The following is a 19,487-nucleotide window of genomic DNA, read 5'->3' as shown; positions in this document are numbered from 1 at the left end:
ATTTGTTTTCCCTTATTAAGCTACAGTATATAATATGTTATTTATACAATCTTTTTTGAGTGATAAGATTATGATTTGAAATTTGCAAATGTCTTTACCCGGGAAGTAGGCACGTTTACATTTACATACAAAGGTGTTGCTGGAACTAAAGTAAAGTCATTAGTTCCAGCAACAAACAACCATCATTTAATTTATTTTATCCCATCTCGACTGTGTATGGTAAAATGGGCATGCTTAAATATGCATGTCTCCCTATCATTACCTTGGTGTGTGTTTCTTTCATAAGCAGCGTAAGGCTAATCCTAAATTGACACATATTCCCGGGCTTTGATTTTAGGAAGAAAGCAAATTAAACTGTGTCATGGGGCAATATGTCTTGGTTATCCATATAACTAAATAACTTCTCGAACTCTGATTTTCTGGTCAGTTAATTCCCCTTTTCATACTTGTTTCTGTTCACTTATTATGTCGATTTTCTCGATATGCTGTACAAAATAAGAACTTGTGTCACACCATATCGATCAGTGAATGAAATGAACCAAATGCTATTTCAAAGTTCTATTATAGGGGAACATTTTCTCTTCAACAACATTGACAAAGATGTTTATCGGCTTTAAAGGGGTTCATACATCCATCAGCAACTTAGTTGTGAGGTTATGTTGCAAATTAACGCTGGCATGGTCTAGCATAAAAAAGCCTCAACTTTTCCTCTGAATATGGACACGCATTGCTATACTTTCTTGAGCAAATTTTGCCAAACACATGTTAACAATTTGGCAAGAGGCTCTTTTATCTTCCACGAAGACATATAAAGCTTGATTCCTTATACAATATATAAATTGTCCCCAGTAATGTTAAAAAAGAGTAAAATTCTTTGGGTTGCCCAAAACATATTGCGCATACTTAAAACATTTGCAACCGTTATATAATAACGGTAATTTGTTTTTATATAAAGGTTTGTTGACGTTGCAAAAAAAAACAACAACCCCCCCCCCCCCCCAAAAAAAAAAAACCAAAAAAAAACCAAATACCCAAAACAACAAATACCAAAGGAAAATTAAAACAAACAAACAAAAACTTCGAATTAAAACAGTGTTGTTCCCCTCTACACACATGTTGTAATATTATGCAAAGTTTTATTAATTGTAAAGCATTTCCTGCTGATTGAAATAATTTCCCTGTACTTTTGTAGGGCGTATTAGACTAAATTCTGAAATAAATTCATGTAGATTTGTAGATAAGTCTTTATGCTATTGCGTATTTAATTTTTCCCTGTTTCTAATTAACAAAATGTAAAATATAGTGCTAGTGCAGTAGACTTGAAGAGGTAAGGTGACTGTAACACAATGGGAGTACGTTTGGACAATTGGTTTTCCATAAATGTTTCAATATTGATTATTCTGACATTAGCATTGACTGAAACCTGCTGCAATAGCATAAAGGGGTAAGACTAAATTCAGTTTTTTAAATAATCTTACGTCATGTAAATCATTATTTAACAATATATCATAGTCTAGTCCGATTTAGTCGAAAAACAAACTTTTAACGGCAAATAATTATTATTTGGTCCAGCATGGTTTCTTAACATAATTAAAGTGTGCTGATTCCAAAAAATATGCTGGCCTTCATGAAAATGACGTTAAGTAGCTCAAAATGGCGATTCAAAATGGCGGACAACGTAATTTTATAGTTTTTTCTTAAAGTTTTTTCATCATTGACAAACAATAATGAAATGATCCAGCTTAGTATTTTATTATATCTATATCAAAGTTTGAAAAAATTTGCTGGCCTTCCCAAAAAAGCGTTAATTGGGTAAACATGGCGATACAAAATGGCAAATACCCATATTTTATAATTTCAAAAATTTAAACTAGGGAATATGCGCAGCAATGTTAAGGCGTCACGATGCTAAATTACGGCTGGAAAACGATATTATTTGAATCATCGCAAAAATACTTTGACCGAGGGTATTTCTTAAAATCTATGTTTCATTTATTGACACCGATGTTTAAATTATATTTGATGCATTTTTGTTACGTCATATGTTCTTTTTAATCACGTGACGGGCGAATCCTTGCAAATGATCTATTTAAATCGCATCGGCGCAGGTGATTAATGACATTAAATGGCATTAAATCATACATATTTTTAAGAAAAATCCTTTGTTATTTCATATACACTGAAGTTCTTGCTTGGGAAAGAAATAGATATTTCGTTAATGGAAAATATTGTTGGAACATTCCACAAAATCAATCAAATAATGCACATTTTTACTAATCAAAAGCGATGTAAATCCGTAGGTTTCACAAGCAATATTCATATTGGTACTTATATTCTCTACCAATTTTACGTAAAATATTCTAAAATTGTGTTGATCTTTCACCTGCGCCAAGCTGGTTTTACATGCATTAAAATTTCTTCATTCAGTTGTTTACACGTAGCAGGGAGAGTCTCCAAACCATAGTTTATAAATAGTCTTTAAACTTAAAACGAAGCTTTAAAACTGCCGATTATTTGATACTGATTTTTAATATGAATGAATTCTGTACGTCTAGCATTACATGTAATGGCATCACCTACGTAAAGGAAACATGCGGATTTATATTTTTGATATAATATTCACTTTTAGCGTTAAGATACATTCCCTAAGAACTATCGACAGGAATGCAGATCGTGACGTCAAAGTTAATTATGACGTCATTTCGTATGAAGTAGTGACAAGTGACTTTCTACACATCGCTGTAAAATCCATACTTTAACATGCCCGCGTGCATAAAAAACAGTAATAATTCAATCCAGCAAAATTATTTTTGCATATTAATTCAGGCGTGCTTAGTCTGAAAAATATGCTTACTATGACATAAATGGCGTTTATTAGGTCAAAATGGCGGTCAAATTGGTCGACAGACAAATTCTATAATTCTCTTAAGTCTTAAAAATTAAGGCAACAAACGATTATACAATCGTTCAGCATAGCATTTTATCTAAAGTGTGCTGAGTCAAACAAAAAATGTTGATCGCGATAAATAGTTAAAAATGGTGGACCAATCTCTACCCAGAGTTATCGTTCCTGCTTCGCTCCACTTATACCGGTACCTCTGTTAACGTCTAAAAAGTAGTGCCACGAAAACATTGGTAATGGAGTATTACTCCGAGAAATAGTTCTTTGTTTGTTACCGTGATTTACCGGTACAAATTTTTTTATTTCAATAGTTTTAGCGAGGCTTTAACATCGAAATGTAGACTGAATACATTTAAAACTATAATTTATAATATCATGATTGAGAATGGGTTTTGTCAAGATCCTTGGCATTTAGACGTTTACAGAGGTGTTGTAGCGCAGCGTAATTCGCCCTCTGGTGAGAGATTGATGGTGGACAGCCAGATTTCATCATTTTTTGTCTCAGAGTCTCTTTGATGGAAAGAAATAACAATACAAAATAACGAATTGGTCTAGCAAACATATCTATCATAATTAGGTTGTGCTAAGTTTGATGGAATGTGTTGGTCTTCATGAAAATGACGTTAATTTTGTCAAAATGGCCTTTCATATTGGTGTATACTAACAACCAAATTTCTTTATTCTGTATATAGACAACCAAAGGCCTCTTAAATGGGGAAAATGTTTGAATATCATAATTTCAGTACTAATGATGTAACTGAGAATCCAATTTGAACACTTGTATTAATAGAAAAAACTCCACCAGCTTTTTTTTTTGGAAATTTGTTTTCCCTTATTAAGCTACAGTATATAATATGTTATTTATACAATCTTTTTTGAGTGATAAGATTATGATTTGAAATTTGCAAATGTCTTTACCCGGGAAGTAGGCACGTTTACATTTACATACAAAGGTGTTGCTGGAACTAAAGTAAAGTCATTAGTTCCAGCAACAAACAACCATCATTTGATTTATTTTATCCCATCTCGACTGTGTATGGTAAAATGGGCATGCTTAAATATGCATGTCTCCCTATCATTACCTTGGTGTGTGTTTCTTTCATAAGCAGCGTAAGGCTAATCCTAAATTGACACATATTCCCGGGCTTTGATTTTAGGAAGAAAGCAAATTAAACTGTGTCATGGGGCAATATGTCTTGGTTATCCATATAACTAAATAACTTCTCGAACTCTGATTTTCTGGTCAGTTAATTCCCCTTTTCATACTTGTTTCTGTTCACTTATTATGTCGATTTTCTCGATATGCTGTACAAAATAAGAACTTGTGTCACACCATATCGATCAGTGAATGAAATGAACCAAATGCTATTTCAAAGTTCTATTATAGGGGAACATTTTCTCTTCAACAACATTGACAAAGATGTTTATCGGCTTTAAAGGGGTTCATACATCCATCAGCAACTTAGTTGTGAGGTTATGTTGCAAATTAACGCTGGCATGGTCTAGCATAAAAAAGCCTCAACTTTTCCTCTGAATATGGACACGCATTGCTATACTTTCTTGAGCAAATTTTGCCAAACACATGTTAACAATTTGGCAAGAGGCTCTTTTATCTTCCACGAAGACATATAAAGCTTGATTCCTTATACAATATATAAATTGTCCCCAGTAATGTTAAAAAAGAGTAAAATTCTTTGGGTTGCCCAAAACATATTGCGCATACTTAAATATATATATATATATATAATAATAATATTAGCGTAAAATATTTAGAGAATGATAAATGGTAAATCTGTATCACACCTAATATTACATGTTACCTCGAGACTCCAATATCAGCCCAAGGACTGATATTGATCGAGGGTTGATACATTTTTGCATATACACAGATATTGGCTGACCGTCTTTTGTGCATCAATACAAAATATCTATAGTATATAGTACATAATTTATGCTAAAATCTGAAAAAAAGAAAAACAAGAAATTCAAATGGTGATTTAGAAATATAGTTTTGGTGGAGAATCACTTAAACTTATTCGATATAAACTGGGATATGCAAACATCTGGTATTGGTCGAGGGTTGATACGGAGTGTAATATAGATGTTCATGTATTAATTTTTTTTATATTTTATAATTGAAATAATAACTACAAATGTAATAGGGAAGCAAATTAACTTTCTTTTTGTTTAAAGACACTATAGGTATTATGTTCATCTGAATAAAATGTGTAAATGTTTGTGTATTCTTATTTTATTAAATATCCTCTTTTGTTGTTGCTGTTGATTTATCCAAGAGGCATGGGCCTAGCACAAATTAAAAAAAATAATATATTTATAGTGTAACAATTATTTCATTAAATAAATTCAAGTTTGAAGAAAGGTAAAAACAAGAATAAACTGTCTAAAACACTTACCTATTACGACGGTTCATTCTTTCCCAAAATTGATTGTTACGTTTCCATTAATCGTTGCACTGGTAAATAACCTTTAGAGTTTGGTAAGTGAAACCGATGCAGAGACATACAAGTTTATTCACAAAGTCATTGTGAAATTCGTAGTTCCCAATTTCTTAAAGAACATTGTTCAGCGCCGGTAGATTATTGTTCACCTCGTGTACATCGTTGTTGATTTTCTCTGATGCCTCTGTTGTGGCTCCTTCCGAAAAACTGCTAAGTAGCATCCCTTTTTGTTGATTGATAGAAGCAGTAATGTTATTGTTAATCGAGGCAAGGGTTTTTATGGCCAGAATGCTGATGTAATAGAGTTGACGGAATCTCTGCATGTGCAAAAATTGTAATGGCGGTCTTTCTAATGCTATGGTTAACCTTTCGGCCTTGTGTACAGGCTTATTCATACATTAACTTTATGATGTTTCCTAGTGTGGTTTTACTCATATGTTATGACAGATACCACGAATTGCCCGTCGGTTTCCTGTTTATTCCAACATAGAAAGGCGAGTCTTTGGTTTGCATTTTATCGGGCCTTTTGTATTTGTATCAGACGTACATCGCTACCGGACATATCGGGTTACCTACACACAATTCATACTTTCAGTTCAAATTCAGATTTGAAATTAACAATGATGAGCAAATAAAAATTATCGAAATATTTACCTTTGTCTTAAAACATTAAGGGAATAATGTTCTAGTGTCCCCTTTCACTTCCGTGCGTATTTTTGTTGCTCTCTCATACAACTATAAGAATATGTCACCTTTTGATGTTTCTTTCAGCTCAATGTCTCTCGTTCTAAGAATAACATGTTTAGTTCTTGAACGCTTACCAAAGTACATTGAGTTTTTTAGACAGGCAGTGTTACTTAAAGCCTTTGGATTTGCTGTAAATAACACATAAAAATGACTTATGTCCCTTTGAAGGTGATTATCTATTCTAAAATTAGCATGCCTTAAATAAACCTATATACCTTCACCGAGAAAATGTTTGGAATACAGAATGTCAATTTCATGTTGGGTTAAGGGGTCTGCTCGTGGACAGCAACACATCTCGTGAATGTTTGAACCCCCTATCTTCAATTATACTGACAGTCGAACTCTTTTCATCCAAAGAACGATTGATGCTGCATTGAACTGACTTAAGGGTGTCAGGTTCATACTGGTCTCTATTCTGTTTGTTTGCAGTCTTAAAAAAAACTGGGCCAAGTAGGCATTCATCTACCCTGGAGGGATATCACAAAAGTTTCGAGTTTCATTTTTACTTTGCAGCCAGCTTACAACCTTGTTTACATCTGTAATTGTGTTTTTAAAAGTGATAGGATTTCGCATATTCATAACATAGTCTTCCCTAGAATTTTCTGACCCTATTATTTCGTCCGATTCTCCAAGCCAATATTTCTCAAGTTATCTCTCCCATTTCGAACTCTTTTGCAGAACGTTTCTCTATCGCATTTGTTTACAATTTAAGACGTCGTCTGCTTCCAAAAAAATCAGAAGAACTCCGATTGAAAAGTGCAAAGGTGTTCCAGGGATGTGAAAGAAACTTTTTGGTGTGATAAAGGGGGAAATATTAGGTAATGATATAGGATGTGTGATAAAGCTCCTGTCTGTGTTCATATCAGAGGTGCAAAAATCCTGTATTTTATACAAATTATATGCTAAATATCAGTATCCAATTGCATTATGTGTAATAGTTGAAAACAGTTGATAATCAGTGTGAAAACCTATATTAGTGTTTCTCTTTTACGAATATATTTATACGTTGAATACATCAAAAACCCAAAACTTGAACGTTAATCCAGGTCTTGGAATGTGTTCACCTTTTTGTGATCATAATTCAACAACATTATATGGATGAAAACATCGCTTTGAAAAAACACAAAATTAATTAAAATACATTGTATTGGTTGATATACATGTACTTGAAAAAAAAGGAACATGCATAGTCATCATTAAAACATGTATTATCCTCGTTTGTTGAATGGGATATATCAAACATGATTTTTGAAATATGATAAAACTGAATGAGATATTGTTTTCATGACAATTCTGTTGACAACGCAGGAACAATGTACCTAACGTTTTAAAGACAGTGTTATGCAAAATATATCACCGATAGTCTCGCAATTTCTCTTCATATTGGTTTTTTTTAAAATAATTTTTGATAACCTCGACTTTTTTATGGAAACGTTTTACTGAAATCCCATATCATATTATACTTATACATTATTATATTCTATCTATTCTTTTTAAAAATAATAATCATTAATCCACAGGAAAACATCACTAAAATGCTATCAGGAATCCGCTTTTAACCTTTACGGTACCTCTAAAAACTGTTCAGGTAAGTTTCTTAATAAAACATTATGTTAGGGATGGCAATTTCGAACCAAGCAATTACTCGATTGGAACGATAGTAGCCGGTTACAAAAATAGTAATTGGTTACTCGTATACTATAAAAATGATATACCTTTAACCACAATTTCATTGAAATTTTGATTTTTAAATTTCGAAGCTGTTCTCTAATCAAGTTAAATTAAAGACTGTTCAAGTCCCAGTGCTTAGATCGTGGAAGGTAATGGGTGTTCCTGTATGTTATAACAACAATAGGTGCTTGCCTGTTTTACTTAACTTTTCATTCATTGTCAACAAATGGAACAAGCACTGTTGAGTCCGTTACAGCTACAGGTACTAGTACGTTGAATGTGTTAATTTTACCTTAAAGTTTTCATTTAACATGGCATTAATCCATTACATAAAATGCAATTCACTAGAACAGGCGCATGATGTATGAGATCCAAATATATTATCTATATATATTATTTTAAACGAAGATTCAAATGTAAACCTTGTTTTGGACAAAATTTGAATATTTTTAATTTAAGAAGTTAAACTGACCACAAAATCATGGAAAAATATTTAATGACTATTTGTATAGTGATCATTGTTAAGATAAGTTAAAGTAATTGTACACATATGTCAAAAATCTATGTTTTTTTATACAAGAAACGGTTAATTAGTTGGAACGAAATGCAATTAACATCTAAGAGCTTGTGCAATCGGTTGCCATCCCCAATATATCCCTTAATAAAAATACGTTTTACATTACCAATTGGCATTTTTAAATTTACCTAATGATTCTATGATATGGAGCAAATATATCATCCTACCAACATGTATTAATATCATAAATTATATGCTTTCATCTTGTTATATTTTGAGGATGTAAGCCTGGGCATTTCGGTGGTAATTGCAGTCAGTCTTGTACGTATCCTTTTTTTGGAAATGGTTGTCAGCAAAAGTGCAACTGTCCTTTGGAAAAATGTGATATTGCGATTGGATGTTCAAGTAAGTGGGTTTGTCTGATGTCATTGTAAAAGGAAATATATAATTGTATTCATAAATTAAGAGTATACAGTTCGACTCTTTTGCTATTACAAGATCAGACAAAATTCCACACAAACTAAGTTGGATATTTGTAGTTATAGATTATCACCCATATACGTATACAACAGATATAGTCTTTTGTTTTTAGATAATATAAAAATAATCAAAGTAAATAAAATGCTTTTTAAGCTGATGAAGATAAAAAAAATCGACAACATAAAATCCCATAAAAATATTCATTATGATAATACTTCAAATGCAATGGTTTTTTTTTTTACATAGCCTTTTATACTGACAACCTTTAGTATGCAAAAGAAAAAAACATAGTGTAATACTGTATACAGTCTTTAATTTAAAAAGTTTCAATTATTTTTAGACAAGACAACGACCATGTACGTCATAACTTCCGTTCTCATGTCAGGGACGGACAATAAGACTGTTGAGATTGATAATAATACTGTTGAGATGGATAAAAAGACTGGTGAAATGGATAATAAGACTGTTGAAATGGAGAAGAATACTGTTGAGATGGATAGTAAAACTGCTGAGATGGATAATAAGACTATTGAGATGGAAAATAAAAATGTTGAGATAAGCAAACCTAAAGAAACCTTGCTCCATGGCATATTAGGTACACTGTTCAATACAAATAGCATGTCAATAATGGTTGTTTCTGTAGTTAGCTTGATTTTGATAACACTTATGATTGTTTTTGCATATAAACAGATACGTAAGAAATGTTCACAAAGGTGTATATTGAATTGTCATAATAAAGAAAATCTTCCAGGTGACAGCATGCAAGAACCAGTACATTATGAAGAAATTTTGAATATAACAGTTTTATCTACGGTAGAAGGTTCATCAATCTGACAATGACTAACAAAATGGAAATGTTTGAATAAATTTAAAAGCCATCAGCTTAAACTGAAAGCTTCAAAAGAAATTATTTACGTAACATGGTGCAAGTGTGTATTTTGGCGAGTTTTATAAAACCTAATTGAATGCATATCCAGTGGAATATGGCTAATAATTTCTTGATGATAATAGCTTTTTAAACTATTTAACTAGAGATTTGGTAAGAACATCAATGAAAACATGAACTAATATCTATATGACACGGTTTTTGGGTTAAGTTGATAGTAGTAATGACTATTTAGCTGTTATTACTGGTGATTGTGAATGCAGAAATGTAACACAGAAATAAAAAAAAAACACGTTGCATGAAAATGAAACCATCTCAATTAAACATATAAGTTAGTTTTAAATGTTTTAAATGATATATAAAATGTGTCTGTTCACTCTGTTTTAAATCAAGACTGTAATTGATTTGGAATTTACGGTGGGAAACATTAGAAAAAAAACATGTTTATGAATGCATGATTAGAAATATTGAATATAAACAAGTAGCAGTTACAAGCTTTTAAATAATGCATTATGTAAAAATGTATGTATGAAAAAAAAATGTCAGGGTGTATATTGTAAACAAACGAAACATATTATACACTTGCTTTTTGATGTGACAATGTTGAAAACATATGGAATGTAAGTATTTTTTGTCATTCAAAATACAATGGAAGCATATTGTTGTTGGCTTCTTTCATGTACAAAGCTTCAACAACTAAATGTTTAAACCTGCTTGTTACCTTTTCAGCTTAAAGAACAGCTAAACAAGAGAATGAATGATGTAAATATAATATACACAATCATATTAAATAATATGCTTGACTTATGGACCACTTTAACATTATTTGAATGGAAATGTTGACTGCAACTTTAATAAAATCTCTGAAAATAATGTGAAATGTTTTAATATTGTTTTGTAGAATATTCCATCATTCTTTAATTACTTAAAAGAGATATGCCTTTCAGAAGGACTGTCATAAAATGAGGAAGCAGCATTGTAATGCTGAGCTTGTGCCTCTTAATAAAGACAGCAAAGATATATATATATTTTTATCCCTGAGTAAATGCAATAACTGAACAACTTTTATAGACTAAATATTTTGATTAACTATAAATAGAACGTTCAATACCTGCTTTGAAATTAGATTTAACACTTGTGAAAAGTTATTAATTTCTTTCTCTTTATACTCATGTTAAAAATAACCAACTTTTTTTGTTTCTTACCAGCTTAACTGTTTGCCCCCAAAACGTCACTTTTTTCGAATCGCAGCGGGTTTTTTTTTGTTTCATTCAACGGACCTACAAATAAGAATGAAATTACTGAAAAAGTGGAGACATCCATAGGATACTTTTCCTAGCTGGTCAAAACTAAACAAATATATTGACTGGTCAATATACTTTCAACAGGTAAAAATTTGAATAATTGTTTCTCAATAGAGGAATTTGTTATACCCTTGTTATACCCTTCTATGTACAAAAAAGTCCAGCATGTAGATTGTTTGATTGTCACTGTTAAAAGTCATTAAATTAGTAGTGGTATAAAAAAAACAGTTCTTGACTGTGTTCGAGGGCAACATTTGATCTGTCATACCGGCTCACAAACTTTTCCCGCGGACTTTGGACTTTCGGCAACAGTTGGCAACCCAGTCCACTATTCGCCTACAGTTGCCCTTAAACCCAGTCAACAACTGTATAATAGTAAAATACACAACTCAGTATAACAAAAATGTATAATTGTTCTGGTTGACTTTTAATGAAAACGTGATATGTCATACGACAGTAATATACATACTTAAGTGTTTGCTCCTAAATTGAATCTTTCGTGCACATGTCTTTATCAAACTGGAGGTCCAATATGCAATATGTGTATTGGTAACATGTATTTAACCCTTAGGATATAATTCTTTAACAACTAGGATGAGATCTTATTCCATTACAATGTCTGAATCTGTTTTTGTACGATTCAGAGTTGCAATGTTTGTATGTAATGACATGAATGTGTATGTTTAAAATATATACGTGTAAATAAATTTAGATTTATAAATAAACGATTGACAATCTATAGAAAGTATTTACAGTATAATAATTACATGTCTAGGTTAATAAGAGAAACGATAAGTACATACACGTATCTAAAATGTGGGTTTGTTATTACATGTATATCCGAACTTCGAACATTTGAATAAGAAGTTCCATGTATGTAGAATTTTGGCGAGGACCCTACGTAACTTCGCTATGTCCTGCTATTGGTGTGTACTAGATAACAGGTATTGGATGAATTACACATATGTTATTCCACACTTGATATTTCTACATCTATCATTTTGTTTCAATAACCTATTTTCTGTAAATTGAGCCAATATTGAAAGTTTTAAGACCGCTAAAAATAAAGAATATCTGTCATGACACATGTATCACTTCATAAACGCTTTCCAAACGTTTTCTAAATTGTGGGTTTGAATACTTTGGACTATTAATGTTAAACATTAACTCGAATGAGTGTTAACAACATGGAACATGCTCTCACACAATTAATTAATAAAAATTGATAATACACCTTGTATATATTCTAAAGTGCTTTCTGTTGATTTAATTAATTTCCCTAATATGTTTTTGTTTAAAGTCTAATTGCACCATTACCATGGGAAGTATTGTTTGGTAAAAAACTCTTCAAGTTATTACAGATCATCGAAACCTCATTCGTTGCTTATTGACAATTCTATGATAGAGTTCAATTGAGTAGAAATGAAAAATTACCAATATTGATAATAAAAAAAAAAATAAAAAATGTTTGGCAACAAACTCCGGTAAATTAAAGCAGTCGAAATTTGGGTAAAATACAGAGTTAGTGCATTTTTGTGTTCTTTCATATTATATAGCTTTGCTTCATAATTTGACGAAGTTGTTCTGTTCAAAGTCAAGAAGTTCATTTTATCTATCTTCAGATTAAAAGCTTTGCGAAAAAAATTCGGGATAACAAGATGTACAGCTACATTGCTTGAAATACATTACCCTTGCAATTCGCAGCTTACAAAAATCTGGGCTAGTTTCGAACTGATTTACCGACATGGCTCAACTTATTTTGTTCAATATAATTTGTAATGAAAACATTCCTTTTAAATTCACTACAGAAGGTTTCTCATAATCTGTACCCGCAATTCTTTATAACACCATTATCAGCATCGTTAAGTGAGTTATGATTTGTTTAAATATAAAAATGACAACTCATTACTCTTGATCTGCACAGGAATATCATTTGTCACTGTTTGAGGTCGGGAAAATGTGTTGCTAGTTAAGCTACAACATTAAAAAATAAATTGTTAAATAAATAAGTTTTTTTCCACAAAATGGGTTAAAATTAAAACTAATCAGTCAAAATTGAGCACGGATTTGTGCATCGTAAATGAAAAGTGTTTTATATTTGAGGAACTAAAGTTCTGTGCCATTTTCATTGACAAATGAGTGTTGGTACAATGATATTAAAATGCACTTCAAGCGATTGAGAATATTTTATCAGGTGCATATGTTAAAACGTAGAATATTCTCCAATATTTAGTATATACTTTTAACTATTTATCAAATATTGAATATATGTACACCGATATAGATCAATAAAGTATAGAACTAATTCAAATAAACACAGTATGTATACATCCGAGAATTTTAAGGAATATTTTAAAATCTCGAAGAACAATTAACATTTACTATTTCAACTTCGAAGATGGAAAGTTATTTTAATACATATAAGACATTTCGTTGAAAGACAAATTGATTATCTGATCAATTTTGTAATTTTTATTATAAAAAACGCAAAGTTCTCTACTGGTGTGCATGTAGTGTTGTAGTAAATTTTTCCACATCTTTTGAAAACCTTAAGTAGTTTGTATTCCTTTTCTTTTTTTCTCATTTTATTCTAAAAGATAGGGACTTTTATCAATATCATTAGTTCACTTCAAAAGTATGTCAATTAGTTCATTCAAATGGTTTCTAGCCCCCACCCCCATTATAGCAGATATTGGCATTAACATTCTTTAAATTGAATAAAAATTGTTAACCATTCATCTGTAGAAAACTGGAACACTTAATATGGACGCGTAAATTCTGGCTTATCAAGTTGAGTTAGGACATTTCAATGGTCAGGGCATTTGAAAATTTGTGGATTTCATTCATTGATTCCTTTTGTCGAGGGAGGCAGAAAAACTAATTCGTTGACTTAGCCGGACTTCTTGAAACATACATGTATCATAATTTAACCTTTTCTCCTAGTAATTGAGACTTTGCTATTATAGTATAGAATTCTTGCTATTGCTACTTTTCTAAAATCATTAGACGTGAATTTCACCAATTAAGACCTGTTGATTTAAATCCTTTAATGGAATATTTTACAGCTTTATTTAACGTATGGATAATGTCTCTTATGATCAATTGCATACTAATTGGTTTAATTTTAATGATGTGTGTTATTAAATTCAGTAATAAAATAGAAATACATTAGATCTTCGGCAATACAGAAATTAAAACCGTTGTACATGTAAATGCCATAATGACAATCGAATATAAACATGTTTGCCCTTTTGGATATTCTAGTATAGAAAGTCGCCTTACTCATGGTTAAGTTTGCAGTACAATATAAACTTATAAATTTATAAGGAGCCCCCCCCCTCCCTACACGCAATTGTTATGAAATTGACAAAATTAACGTTAGGACAGCTCTTCTTTTCAAAAAGGATGCTACGTGCCTGGACTAGACTGTAGTCTACGCAATCCAGTGACACAATTTCGGTGTATGATAATCGCATTCCTTTATTCTTTAAAAACTGCTTGAAATGTGATTGATGTTGTTTCTTGATCGATCGAAACTTAAGCGGTAAAGTTGACTTGCACTGGCTGACCCAATATTTCTAATAATGTGTAGTAACCGTTCTGACATTCTAATATATTGTGTTTTTATTTAGTTTTTCATTCTGTGTAACACTCTGATCGCTATAAATAATAAATAACAACAAAATGTCACTGACTTCATTTTATTAATCATTATAAGTATATGCGAAGGCGAACAAACTTATACTCATTGGAGTGTTACCATAGGTTTACTGTACCTAAGCTGAATTAGTCTTTCACTTTGAGGTTAAACCACAGTCGCAAAATAATGTAAAATGTTCCAAGAGTGAACGCAAAAAAATAAATGTTGTCGGGTAATACTTTAAATGAACATGTAACACATGTTGTATTTTAAAGTATAAACTTGTAAAGATAACCTAACAAGTTAATTTGTCAACTTACAATATAATGTCTATTGAAAATGCATTTATGGATAGTACATGCAACTAATTATATTTGATTGGTTACTACATGTACGCTTAGGTTAATTTATATTATTCACTCCCTGGAATGATCGCAATACAAACCTTAATTATAAATGTAAAGTGTTTCCTTATGGAAAATGTTTACGGAAATAATTTTACTTTGAATTCTTATTGCGAGTTCGACAGGAAATATATATTTATTTTGGGAGAGTATCATAGAAACTATAGTATATTTTATTCCTCCTGACATTGTCATGTTGATTTTCGTGATTTTTGTTGCTAAAACCTGTGCCTTTCAGTGCCAAGAAAAAGGGTAAGATTTTTTGTTTTGTGCTTCCGTCATCATTGCTGTGACACGCATTGCCACATACTTACTTTAGGGCTTGGCTCTTTGTAATATACATCTCTAATAGCTAAAAAGTTGATTGTCAATTTCAATCATCTTCCATTGACAAACGATTAATAAACAAAGACTATACGGTTTTGAACTTTGGGATCTTTTAGATACATTAATTAGATCAAAAGAGATATTTCAATGTACATTTTAGCTTGGTACATGTAGTGTCTTTTTGTAGATAAGTAAAAACATTTTTTTTCAGATACAATAACTGTTGTGCAGACTATGAATGGGACGAAATTTTAGGAAACTGTACAGGTAAGCTTATTTTTTAAAACAAAGTGTGCCATTTCCATAATTAAACTAACATATTCCATGCACAATTTTTAAATACCTTTGACACTTTCGTACTCTATGAAAAAAAAACAGTACGGGTATAAAGCCATGCAGATGGTTGTAGAAGTTCATTAAACAAAGTTTCAACCTCCTTTTTTTATTGTTTCCTATTTCAGGATGTAAGCCAGGGTTTTATGGAATCAATTGTAACAGAACCTGTTTATATCCTAGTTTTGGTTCTGGTTGCCAACAAAATTGTTCTCAATGTTCTAAAGAAGTATGTGATTTTGCAAAAGGTTGTTCAAGTGAGTACAGTGTCGAATTGCTTTACTCAAAGTGGTCGAATTCGTTTGCATTGGCTATTTTAGTTCGTTTTTAAAGAAAACGTTGGGGAAACAGGTAGGCAATGATTGAATAAGTTGTGAATGTCATGCGTTAATAAGTTAATTAAAGAATCCAATAGGAAACGGCAGGGATGTTGAGTTAACAAACCAACTAATAAGCTGGTAAGTACTCAGAAAACTGCTGAGATATTAGGAAGGTGCAGTCTGGCGCTGTTAATTTAAGTTAATAATTTATTTTAAACGCTTAACTATTTGAAAATCATGACATCATTTCATTAAAATGATTCTTTATATCTCAGGTATGTCAACTGCATGCATTGGAATTTCATCTAAAAGCTATGAGCTGTCATAAGGCAGTCCTACATGCGCTAAAGTGTTTGCCGATAAATTACATTTGTTTGAACCAAGACATATCTAAAGAATAGTCCAATATTGATTATTAATAGATAATTTTTAATTTAATGCTTGAGTAAACCATGTGGCCTATAGACTTTTTTTAAATTTTTGTTTACAATTATCAGTCTGAATGTAGTTAATTAAGCAAAAGTACGAAAAAGGATTTGCAAAGACTTTTTACCATTTTTTGTTTTATCAATTTCGCCCCCTTTTTACAGTATCAAAGGGTTGTTTTTTCTACTTACCACATGATTCATTTCCTTTTTTTCTATTGGGTTTTAGCTATCTAAAAATTATATCTTAATATTTTTAAAAAATAAGTTTTTATATATTTTTTTTTGGATAGAAGACGAAACAACAAATGAAGTTTACGCTAAAGGTGAAGACTACAGAGATACTCCTTACGACATCTCATCTTCAATTACGATGAACAATATGGGTAATCTGACTCCTGATATAGAAGGATCTAGTGATGATGTTTTCCTGGAACGGCTTAGAACCTGGTTTAACTCAAATAGCATGTCCATAACGATGATTTGTATAGTTGGTTTAGTTTTGATAGCACTTTTAATTATTTTTGTACGCAAAATCACACACAAAAGACATTCTCAAAAGCATAGTTATCAATGTCCTAATGACAGATTATCAGAACCAGTTCATTATGAAGTGATCTCAAATATAGCAGTTTAACACATTGGAGAGAGGTTTGCCTTTTTGAAATCTCAGCGGAAAAAAGTAAAATTTGGTTTAGTGCTTAATTATCAGATAGGCTAAAAAAAACATTTATCAGAAAATGTTTAAGGTAATAACAAAATGCATATATAATACGTTTATTGACAAAAGTTTGGTTACATTTATCTATGATCGATGTTTTCCGTCTGAGTGTAAAGAAACTAAGTTCAATCAGGGGAATATCAGCTTTCTTTCATTCTCCGCTTAGTCATTTGTAAATTATTAGGTGAAATTTAACGTCAGTCTATTCTAATGTTAAAGACAATTGGAACTAATTGCAAAACAAAAACTATTTCGAAATGAAAATAACATAGAAGGAAATTGAATTTTAAAAAACAGATTCAACAAAGCTTACCTCAATATCGTATACTGGAACACATTTCTTTTTGATATTTCCAAAAGAGTTGAAATAAAAAAAAAAATTATAACACATACTGTGTTTTGGGGGATTTCTAGGGGGCAAAATATAAATATACAAATGATTATCATTTTGATTCAAGAATGATTTTTGAATCTCATTATCTACTTTTTCTTCGTATCTATCAGGCAAAAAAAAATCACAGTTTTTAGGTTTCACATTACAGCAATGTATATTGCATCATAATACTTTCAAAAAATTTTTTTTTTTGGTTTCTATTTAACCTTGTGTTAATGTGTATATACACTAAAAATAATACTATAAGACCCCCCCCCCCCCCCAAAAAAAAAAAATAATAAAAAAATAAAAAAATCGGAGGACTTATATTAATTTGTTCAAAAATACTATGATTATAATTCTATTCAAATTAAATTTTGTTTGGAGAATTTATTTTGTAAATTGATTCTAATATGCTTTCAACAGTTGTTATAAACAGAAACGATAAAATTTTAAATCGAAATGCTGTAAATATATTCGGATTTGATACCACTCATTTTATCACAAGCACATAAGTTCATGAAAAGTCGAATATAATGGGGGGGGGGCGGCATATAAAAAAATTACATTTTTCACTGTCAAAAATTAAAATTTCACTCACTTTCACAACAGACCGTGAAGAGGAAATATTTATATATTTATTGATAAACATGGGTTTGTAAATAAAATGGTCTCCAACAACTATATATCATTTTGGGCCTTATGATATCACAGTGACAAGTCAAGGAAAACTGATCAACAGTGACTGTAACAGACGAAGAGGTAACAGTCAGACACGGAAAAATACATCAAACAGATTGGTTTATAAAAGATCAGGAAGCATCTTCGTTGGTTTATATCTCATAGTCGAAAAAAGAAAGTCATTCGTTTTCACGTAAAAATATCCTATAGAATATGGACAAAAACAAGCATGGAAAACCAATCTTTAGAAACAGAAATTGTACATGTATGCTGTATATGACGGAGAATATTAACGAAGATATCTTAATGCTGACAATGTCGTGGTGCTTAACATGTCAGTTAGGGTTATATCCCGTTGCGTTGGAATACCAACCTGGAATGCGTTCGAGCCGACATGTGAAGTTATTGATTTACTTTAACATTTACACTATAACATACCGTATATCAGTTTTTTTTCCGCGTGTATCCAATTTCCGCTTTGTTCGCGACAATTTCTGAATCGCGGAAAATATATCAGCGTAAATTTGATACAAAGTGTTGTTCTTAAAATATAGTTCTCTCTATCCTTATGAAGAAAACAGGTATGTAAAAGTACAATGAATTGTGTTCAGTAAGTTTAGAGTAGAAATTGCGGGATCGGAAGCAAGCACAAGATAATAGGTTTGTAAGCCTCGTACTTTATTTAATAATCCATTGACAAGCTAATTAAAACGGTCGCTTTTCTTGCGTAAACCAATGTCTAATCATAACTGAGCTACTGGTATATGTAACGGTACATGATCTATTTATCTATGACTGTTTGCGTCTCTGGACATAATTATTGGTAATTATTTAACATTAAAGAAATCGTGTACATGTAAATGGTTTGTCCGAATTTTTAATTATAAAGAGCGGCAATTTAGATACTTTTACCCTCTTACTTCACAGGGTTAAACAATCTTAAATTATATTTTAACTATGACTTTGAAATAGTGAAAATTTGATTCGCGTAAATTTTATATACCGTTCTAGGTTCTAAATCGCTAAAAAAACATGACGCGGAAAAAACCTGATATACGGTATAACAAATTTCATGTTTACGCATTACGCATTACATGTATACATCGAGATACTAACGGGCATTTTTGGAGTAAATGTACCTGCTGTAAATGATTTTGAACTGTATATTAGTAAACTTCAGGGATTGAGGCATAGGAAAATTGACACAGTGAAAGGGTTGTTGTTGATAGGATTAGATTGTTCACGGGAGATTAACTGTATGACTACAGTATACATGTATGTGTTGAAACACAAAATA

General features: G+C 31.3%; 2 long non-coding RNA genes across 3 annotated transcripts; both read left to right on the top strand.

Annotated features, from left to right (window-relative positions):
- The first annotated feature begins 1,183 nt into the window (after positions 1 to 1,183).
- Positions 1,184 to 11,566, top strand: LOC117682126 (uncharacterized). 2 transcript variants are annotated; one of them, XR_010713193.1, is made up of 4 exons: positions 1,195 to 1,444; positions 7,629 to 7,696; positions 8,576 to 8,701; positions 9,117 to 11,566. It is a non-coding gene; the product is annotated as an uncharacterized lncRNA (long non-coding RNA). The 2 variants fall into 2 exon arrangements; XR_010713192.1 differs by having other exon boundaries at positions 1,184 to 1,444; positions 7,629 to 8,701.
- Positions 11,567 to 15,160: 3,594 nt separating this feature from the next.
- On the top strand, positions 15,161 to 16,343 carry LOC117682127 (uncharacterized). Its single transcript, XR_004596627.2, has 3 exons — positions 15,161 to 15,262; positions 15,549 to 15,604; positions 15,799 to 16,343. It is a non-coding gene; the product is annotated as an uncharacterized lncRNA (long non-coding RNA).
- Positions 16,344 to 19,487: the final 3,144 nt, after the last annotated feature.

This window comes from Magallana gigas, chromosome 4 (genome assembly GCF_963853765.1).
Source record: "Magallana gigas chromosome 4, xbMagGiga1.1, whole genome shotgun sequence".
Classification (NCBI taxonomy): Eukaryota; Metazoa; Mollusca; class Bivalvia; order Ostreida; family Ostreidae; genus Magallana; species Magallana gigas.
The sequence above is the reverse complement of the archived record's forward strand: the minus strand, read 5'-3'. Positions and strand labels throughout refer to the sequence as shown.